This window comes from Nyctibius grandis, chromosome 29 (genome assembly GCF_013368605.1).
Source record: "Nyctibius grandis isolate bNycGra1 chromosome 29, bNycGra1.pri, whole genome shotgun sequence".
Taxonomy (NCBI): domain Eukaryota; kingdom Metazoa; phylum Chordata; class Aves; order Nyctibiiformes; family Nyctibiidae; genus Nyctibius; species Nyctibius grandis.
Genome location: NC_090686.1, coordinates 4,942,776 through 4,952,826, shown reverse-complemented (window position 1 = coordinate 4,952,826; position 10,051 = coordinate 4,942,776).

Below are 10,051 nucleotides of genomic sequence, written 5' to 3'. Positions count from 1 at the left end.
AAATCAGCTGCAGATCGTGCTTCTTCCCTTCACATCCCAAATAAAGTTCCAGCAAAATGCTTTTTTTTTGATCAAGTTGTTAATATCACAAGATTTTGGTTCATAAAGGGAAAGTTCTACTTAACATATTTCAATGAATGGCAACACGAGCACACAAAAGCTGCGATTTTAGCAATGAGTAAATAACACGAATCATGCACATCCAGCAGCTCAGGCACTGGCTCTTGCAGATCATCAACAGCCTTTGCAAAATAGCATGTACGTACCCACACACCCCGCTCAGCAACGAACCTCCTGCTTCGCTCCACAGACCTTGGGGTGCTCTGGGGCTGAGAGATGATGTTTCAGCCACGCAGAAAACAGGACGCAGAGAAGTATGTGGGAGCATCTCCTCAAACCCATGCCAGACCCTGCTTCTGCTCCCTCTTTCTTGCATAAGAACCACACACCACCTCACCTCTGTGAAGCTTCAGATAGCATTACTACAGCACTCCCTTTCCAATCCCCCCCCATCAACCACGACAAGTAATTTTATTCCTCCTAACAAAACATTCTGCCTCAGAAGGCTCTTTGAGATGTCTGTACAACAGACATTCCCAGAGATCACATTTTTAACTGAGACAGCAGTTTCCCAAGTCTTTGTGTTGTTCTGAAGCTCCTACATAAACCTCCCTTCTCCTAAACCCACGCCATTACTCTCCAGCTATGCCAGCTGCTGATGTTTTATCTGATTACAATCACAGACTCATAGAATCATTTTGGTTGGAAAGGACCTTTAAGATCTTTGAGTCCAACCGTTAACCCAGCACTGCCAAGCCCACCACTAACCCATGTCCTTCAGCACCACATCTACACGGCTTTTAAATCCCTCCAGGGATAGTGACTCCACCACTGCCTGGGCAGCCTGTTCCAGTGCTTGACAACCCTTTCGGTGAAGAAATTTTCCTTGATCTCCAATCTAAACCTTCCCTGGCACAACTTGAGGCCATTTCCTCTCGTCCTATCACTTGTTAACTGGGAGAAGAGACCGATCCCCCCCTCGCTACACCCTCCTTTCAGGCAGTTGTAGAGAGCGAGAAGGTCTCCCCTCAGCCTCCTTTTCTCCAGGCTAAACAGCTCCAGTTCCCCACAAGGGAAGAAGCTGGTCAGTCACCACTGGGATTGTACCCAATGACTTTGAAAGCTCTCCCACCTCATCTCGTGATTGAGCATTGCCTTCCAGCACAGACTCCGACCTGCAGATAAATGGCAGAGACACACAACAACCCGATGTCTTTGAATGATTACTCATTTGCCACCCCGCCAGCCTGCGTATGGAAGAGCAACAGAGAAGGTCACTTTTCAACACCTTGCAGCAACAGACCATGGCATGAATGTCAACTGCACTGTACTCGGAGCTGCTCCATACTGAGCTTCTAGGCACAAACCAAACACAAGAGTGATCAAGAGCTACGTGCTGTAGAACCGAACCATCCTACAGCCCTTTTCAGATCTTTTAAACTACATCCAAATTTCTCTGGTCTCTCAGCACGCTTGCTGCTGATGCTCTGCTGCGGGACCAGACTAGTAACTCACAAGTGAAAACTCCGAATTAGCTTTTTTCTCTGGAGGACTTCTTGAGTGACTGGCTTTTGAGTCTTAAATGATAGCAATCCTCTAACAAGTTATGGAAGAGCCTTTGAGTTTGACATTTTTATAAACACCAACCTTTTTATCCTCAATGTTTGTTGTTTAAGGAAATCCCTTCTAGTTCTTACGCATGTATAACATATAAAACAATTGAATTAATACCATATGAGGGTAGAGGGGTGAAAAATCACGTCTATAGCCAAAATAGTCCAGAAAAACTGCACAGCTGAGGTTTAAGATTGCAAATAGCGACTTCGTATTTTGTTTAGACATTGGTGTTAATACTTCATATAGATTATGTGCAATACAGATTACAACACAATGTGCTGTGTGTTGTATAATTTATGAACTATTAAACTTAATTCTTACATTTTGGGGTTATGAGTTATAACTAAACAGAATCTAAACTACTAGCAAATGAAGATTTTTTTTTTTCCTGGATTATACAGTTTTGTGGAGTGGGAGGGAGACAGACCCAAAGCCAAATACTTGCACGCTCACCCTCAGCAAGCTGAGAGCTCAAGCTTTATAAATTTAAATATCTTTTGTGTTCTGCACATGTATAAGCTATACTGGTGGAGTTCCAAAACAGGGATCATCTGGCTGGTTTTGTGCTGTGAGAGGAAGATCTCGGCAACTGAAGAAGGCAGCGGGGAAACACTTCTGCTTCCTCTGAAATACAGGGGATGCCAGAGGAAGGGCTAATGGTTGTATGACACTGAGTAATGTCAGTCCATAAAATCCACAGGTAGCCCAGCAGCGTTGACTACAAGTCTGCATTGCCCTCAAAAATGGAGTTGCAGCTTCTTGACTTTTTTTTTTTTAATTACCTAGCTCAATTAGACACCAATATATTTGTGACAACACAGAGCTCAGGGCAGGCCTAGGCGTAATGCTTACCCTGCTCCTCTCCTGGATTCGTAGTCCACGCTGAACTCCACGCTGTCGCAGGTGAGTACAGATCCTGCTGCTGTGCCCGGGCTGCGAGTTCAGAGCCCCTTTGCCGTGTCCGTGTAAGCAGCGGGCAGCCTGTGAGCAAACACTAGCAGAAGCAGCTGGGAAGAATATAAGGAAATAGCTGTGCAAGTAATTCGGGGAGGGAAGAAGGGATCTATTAACAAAGATTAATCTACTAAGGCTGGTTTTCCTTGGTTCCTTATGCAGTCAATGGAGATTCACAGGTGCAACCTGTAACTCAAAGAATCTGCCCTCCCACAACTCAAATACTGCCTTTTGTGGATACTGGGCTACCCCTCTCCCTTACTGGCAACAGCCTTTTGTGATAAGCAGGTCCTAGTCAGAGATGCTGTAGCACAATCAGTCTTAGAAACAGACTTTTACTTGCAGGCAGCTGAAGAGTAGTATTTATCCAGTGAAAAGGTCTTGTGGTTCCCTCATCTCAGTTCTCCTGTGTAAATACTACCTGATGCTAGACTGCCCTAGACAAACCTTTGCAGGGAAACAAGAGTTTGCATAACTCTGCAACTATTTTAGTTTGTGGTCAGGATAACCAGAACCTTTCTGTCAGTCACTGCTTTGCAACAAATAGAGCCAGGAACAGCCGGCTGAGGGCCCCCATGGAAGATGTTCAAGTGATACTGGAAAGCTGCGCTGTTTTACTTGGGCTCTCAAGAATGAGTGATATTTCTCACTCCTATGCCTGGAGTTTACGCAGCAGAATTTAAACAAACAACTTGACGTGGGGAGGAAGGAAGAACCCAAATAGAGCAAACCTGGAAATCCTGAGGAGCTGGCTGAAGGTGGGACTACCACCCTCCAGGCATGTTGGCAATGGTGGTGAACACACTCCTCCTCCAGCTGTAGGCAGCTGCTGAGGGAGCCAGCCACTACCTTCTTCCTTGCTTACAGCTCACTCATCTATCGTCAGGGCTCACAAAAAACGACGAGTCTTGGCTACATGAGCCTCTTACTCCTCATGGATACTCAGCATCTGGGGCTCTATCCAGCAGCTGAATCACCATAAGGACTTTTGCAAATTACACTTTTCAATAAATTCTGTTTTACTTTGACACGTTTTATTGTTTACAAGGTTTACTTGGGAGGTGAAATAAAAGTTAATTACATCAACTGGTGCGTCAAGAAAATGGATTGATTTGATAGCCCCGCCAGATGGGCTTCCTTTGCGTGGCAGCATGCACACCACATCTTAAAGAAAGGAGACAGGATACGTTAGGAAGGCACATTTGAGCCATCAGACTGACACTTCTCTATTACAGCGTATTTATTTTTTATCATGTGCTTTGACAGAAGTCTCATAAAGTGTTACGCTCCTTCTGTAGGGTCAAAGTCTTGTGACCTTCCATGATTTTAGAGAGAAGGAACATAATTTTAGAGGGCATGTTTATTATTTCTGTAAACAGTCTGTTTTCCATGCCAAGAGAACAGTTTTTCTGTATGTATTTAGATGACAGCTCAACTTTACTGGCTCACTTTCCTGACCAAGTCTTGCCTGCCAAATGTTTTTGATCATAGTCTGGCAAACAAAACAATATTAATACTAGAGCTGAGCAAATAATCTCCAGAAAACTGCTGATTTCTTTTAACCTCTTTTTATTGCTTCCATAATATCTTTGAATCAAAAGCAGTTTCCTTGAGTTCAATTACACAATTTTAAAGCACCATATTTTTTATTAAAACCAAAATAACTCAACTCTGTGTAATCAGAAAAGCCACTTGCAAAACGGTTAGTTTTGACAAAGCAGGTCCACCACATCGTGTTGCTTACATCCCCGAAGAACCAAGTGTCTGTGTCGTTCCAGCACGAAAGCACACGTTTGTCAGTTTAAACTCTGGACAGCCAGCTTCCAAATCTGTTTTTACTGGCACAAATGGTCATGGACAGTAGAGAAGACCACAGCCAAAACAATTTTGGTTTAAAATCTGACTAGCCCACTTTTGCAATATATACTGATTTCTGATGAATGCACTGAAGTAACTTATTTTCCCTTCAAATGGTGAAGATGTATTTCAAATACACCTTTGTGAATGTCCTACATTCATGCACGATCTGATGCTCTGTTAACAAGGTTATCCTACAATGTATGCTCCAAGCCTTTGTTCTCTGATGGTCCATAAAAACCATTGCAGCACCCTGCAGATGCTATGAGCTTGAAGCAAACTGACCCCTTACCTAAAGGGTTTTGATGGTGGTTTTTTTTAAGTGGCACAGAGCTCATAAAATCCCTTCGTGTTGCCCCACTATTATGTCGAGAAAGGTAGAATTATGGTTTGTACCTGTGGCTGTTCTTTGTAGAACAGCCTCCTGGAAACCAGCATAGCTGAACACAAGACAAGTTTTAAGATACGATGACAGCACTGATGGCTCCGAGCTAGACCTTGTCATATTTTACTCCTGTTCCTGCACAGCGAACAATGTAAGAGGGATGAAGACTCTGGCTCACTATCTCTTCCACAAACATCCCATTTCCTCTTCTAGGGATGGGTTTATTCAGGGACTTGGATGAGACAATGAAAATCCTCACTAAACATATCATGCACATTGCTAGGCAGCTGTAGCTAGAACAACCCTGCTTGTTAGACCATTTGCGATACAGCTCTCTAGCAATATTTCTGTACCTACCAAGAGCTGCCCCCTTCCCTCTGGACACACTGAATTTTCACTGAGCATCACAGGGAAGCTGGCATTTATTACCTCTAGGTCAGAAACACCAGTCCAACCTAAGGCAGAAATCACTAAAAATCCCCTTCAACTTGAGATGTGAAAATAAAAATTAAAAAAGCTGTAGACTGATAAGCTTTAACCGTTAAAAAATTACCACTAGAATTACATCTCACTTAAGATATTTCTTACTAATTGCCTCAGTTAATCCACACCCAGGGCTAAACAACAACCAGTTGTTCAATCACCCAATCTCCCCTCCCCAACCAAGAAAGTGAATTGGGAAAAGGAGGGAGACTTGTGGGTTGAAATTTAAACAGATTTAATAAAATAAGAAAACCAACATTGATACTAACACAAAAGACATAAAGTTCTACTTAGCTCATAGGTCAGTGGCAAGTCCCTCCAGGGATAGCAACCATTGAGGAGAAGGATAAAGGGGGGAGAGGAGAGCAGACCCAAGAGCCCCCCCATCCCCAGCAGCTTTCCCATTTATAGTGACCCTGAGGTTAATGTTACAGAACACACCTGTGGGCCAGCCTGGGGCAGCTGCCCTGGATTTCACAGAATCATAGAATGCCCTGAGTTGGAAGGGACCCACAAGGATCATCAAGTCCAACTCCTGTCCCAGCACAGCACAACCCCAGAATTCACACCATGTGTCTGAGGGCATTGTCCAAATGCTTCTTGAATGCTTGATCACCGTACCATGGCTGGCCACAAACTGAAACAAAATTAACAGAAACTTGATTCTATAAATTTTATCCCCACGAAACAAGGACATTAATGCTCAAGGCAGACTGGTAAGAATGTATGGTTTAAATTAGCTCCCTGCAAACTTACAGCATCTACGTTATCCTATTAAAATTTATTTTCCTCCATTGTGGCTCATATTAATTTGCAGCTATAGAGCTGCATGTAACTTCAACCATTATAGGCTTTATAAAATGAAAAATATGTAAGCATGTGTTTTAGGAAGCAAAACAGATGAATGATGAAAGCAGATTACTGAAATAAATGCAATTATTTCAATTACTTCACCTGCTGCAATGTTATTTCTTTTACATCTTTCAGGAAGGAGAACACACACCACACGCAGAGGGGAGAAGAGGGTCTTGAGTTCCTGTAGTCCCTGATCTGCAGAAGAATTCACCACAGTCAAAGCTGCAGACTTTGGCTATCAAATTTCTTAATCATGGTTTTAAAGTATATCCACTCAAAGCTCAAGCCGCTGAGACCTTTCTCTGTTAGTTTACCCGTGCTGTTGTAAAATGGGGGGTGATTATTAGCTCTCTGCTGAGGTATAGTTATTATTAAAAAAATTCCTTTAATAAAAAGTGTGGGTAAGGTAAAACTACAGAAACATCTACCCTTTTGTGACAACAAACTTTGAACAACTTCTCACCTGATTTATCAGGCTATCAGAACTATAAAGGCCAAAGTATGGTTTTAAGGTCTTGAAGCTAACAAATGTGAAGCACATAAAAACCAAAAAGATGAGTAGAAGGAAATTCAACACAAAATCCCATAAAAAAGTCAATTAAAAAAAAAAACCAAACACTGAGAATAAGAAACCTCTACAGAACAGGGAGAAGATTGGTATCAACACTTGCATCTTTTTAGTAGAAACAGGAACCAAATCCCCACGAAACCAAATGAAAGGACCAGAAATGGCCACACCAGGAAGCTGAATTGTAGCTGCTGCACTTGTCCTGCTCTGAAACTAAACCCAGTTGGCAGTGAGGGGTTTCCATCCTCACACTCTCACATGCCAGAGGACAGGAGGGATGAGTGGGAGGTGTCACCAACACACTGCCCAGAGGTGAAAAGTTAAAAAGGTGAATGAGTTCCAGCAAAATACTCAGTATCTGGAAGATCCACTAGCCCCAGTGAATCTGCACACAAACTTGCTCGTACATAGGATCCACTCTCCAAACTCACGACGATGGCATTACCACATTCCACTGAGGACTTTTCTAACCCCAGAAGCAGCCTCTCCAGCTATTTTCTCCTGCTATTGGCATTGTTTCATTACAGCTGCTGATTATCCCTTGTAATCTTTTGTTCCCTTCCCATCAGGCTGATGCTCATTGCAAACAAGACAGATATTGTACAACGCATGATGTGCCTGCATAAACAGTGCAAATGAAAGGCTCGTAGTGAAAACCTAAATCAGCTTTGTAGAGGCTGTGTTTATGCTGGAAAAGAACACTGCTATCCCCAGTGAGCAAGTGGGACGGCAGGAAACAGAAAGAGGAATAAAACATTTAAATCCAGTGCTTGTGCAAGAGAGGTAAGGGCCATGAACAATTTGGATGCAGAAATGAAGGTAAAAAGTTAAAGGTAAAGGTTCCATATTCTTTACAATATGGATTATCCCCATACAGTTATTCTTCAGCTAGCTGCTAGCTTTGAATCGGAAAGTGCTCAGAACACCTCGCTGAAAAGCACATTCATGTTGGCGTAACATCACGGTGCAAAATACCACCACGCTGAATAAGTGGAATTTCCAAGCTAGGCAGCAACTACCGAGGTGACGTGCAGGAACTTTGGAGATGAAGCCCATCTTGCCCTCACAGCAATCCAAGGAATATAAAAAGAGGGCAGATTAATAAAGAAAAAAGTGTTTTACAGAGTTGGAAAAAGAACAGCTGCATCATGTTAATTTGCCACAAGGTGGCATGTGCTGATCTAAAATAAGTTCCAGTCAGGTAAGATTTGTAAGACCTAAACAGCAAAACTCAGATCTGGGGTAGTTCAACTTCAGTGGAGTTGCTCCATTTGCGTCAGGTTTGAACTCAGCCCTACAGCGTTAGAGAATCTCATTATGTTCCTAGATTATCCCCGAACTTGCATTCACACTTCTTCCTGGAAAAGAAAAAAAGTTTCATTTTCCCTGTTTCACCCCGTATATTCTATTGAGTTGCTCTGACTAAGCAAAAAAATCTCTTTTCCTGGCTGTATCTGGGAGCCTGTATCTTATGCTCCATCATCTCAGGGAGTTTTCTGCTGGTTCAGGTTCATTCTCTGAACCAAAAAAAGTATCTTTCAAAACATGACATTTCCGAGCATTCCTGCAGCACGAATTTCTCTGTGCCACGGGTCTAAGGGGGCCCTTCATGGCTCAGCCTGCTGAGACGAGTGGTGACAGAGGCTGACTTGCCCCCCTCTGCTGCGCGTTCCCCTACACACAACCGTACTGGCACAAGCGTTTGTGCAGCTGCACCATGAGCTGGACCAAGGACATGGTGTGGTGACAACACAATCTTTTTCCTTATTTCAGATAGAAAGGAGCAAAGCCAGCGTTTATTTTCAAAGTGTGGTACCCCTCTGTGGTTGTATCTTTACAACAAAACAAAGAAAACTTTGTGCTTTCTTCTATTAATTTTATGAACTTTACAAATTCTTTCTGAAGCATGCGGGAAGTTTGTTTAGTCACGTAATTATGTAATGATAAACACAAATTTTGGGAACAGAAATCACCTGGCGTGCTCACAGCCGTGCTCAGCATTCCAGCCCTGAGCCAGCAAAACCCTAAACACATGAGAATTATAATTGATAGCAAAGGCACAAATCACACTCATCAGGATTGAACACTAAATGCATGTCCTGTAGCTAATTTAAAAAATGAAACTTGTAAACTTCAGCAACAGTTTCTGACAGGTAGACACGGGAAGGGAAACTGCTTTCAAGTCTTTTAGAGAGAGACAGAGGTAAGAGTCACATCATCATTTTTTTGCTTGTTTAGAAATCACAGCTATCGTCGGAAATGCGGTATGCTAATGATGTCAAAAAACAAGACATGTTTAAGACACCTCAGTACTAACAGGACTGACACGTTTTAAGAAGCCCTGCATCTCCTACGCTGACAGCTCCTTTAGCTTAGTAGAAAAAAAAGGAGGGACAGAGAGAGATCTCGTCAGCATTTCCACTAAGCTCCCAAATCTGTTTTTACCTTTAAAAAACTTAAGTTAAAAATACTTAAACACTGCAAGTATTTATGTAATGTGTATGATGTACTAGAGACACTAATTCTAGGAGATAATGTACTCATGTGGCTAATGAAACAGACACATAATACTGCCAAAAATCTGCAAGTATCTTGAAAACCACAACTTAACTTCACAAGTGTGCTACAAGGACACTCACTCCAAAAACATCCGTATTACCCAGCAGATGGACGTGTCAGCCTACCACACTAACGCGCCACAACGGTTTACAGCTCTTACTACTCCTTTAATCACGAACTGTGTATTCAACTCCAGTATTAAAATAAACCATTACAAACCTATTCTACTGTGTCCAAGACCCAAGTACCTTTCATGCCTGTTAAAAATGCTGAAAGGCCTTATAACTAAGCCTCTCAAAACCCTACTGATGTCCCTTCGGCATCTCTTCACTGCCGACAAAAAAACCCTTAATGAGTAAGATGGAACACAACCGAGCAGTCAGCTGAAGCAGAGGCCTTTCGGGCTGTAAATGCGACAACCTCCCAGCAGCTGTAGGCACCATTAACCTGAAACACACAAGTCTTTTGAAAATATTCAAGTAAGTTCCCAAACTTTAACCACTAAGAAGACTCAATAACTCACGATGCTGCTAAAACCACTAAACCGCGTCAGAAAATTTATTCAATATTGTTTTGTGTACTTCTTGCGGCAGCTACAGGACGCCAAGGCCCAGCTCCCACCCAGCCCGGGCCGGGCAGGCGGCTGAGGGGGACACCAGCCCCTCACGGATCTCTGATCTGGAGGAAAACGAACGAGTCATCTCTGACAACGG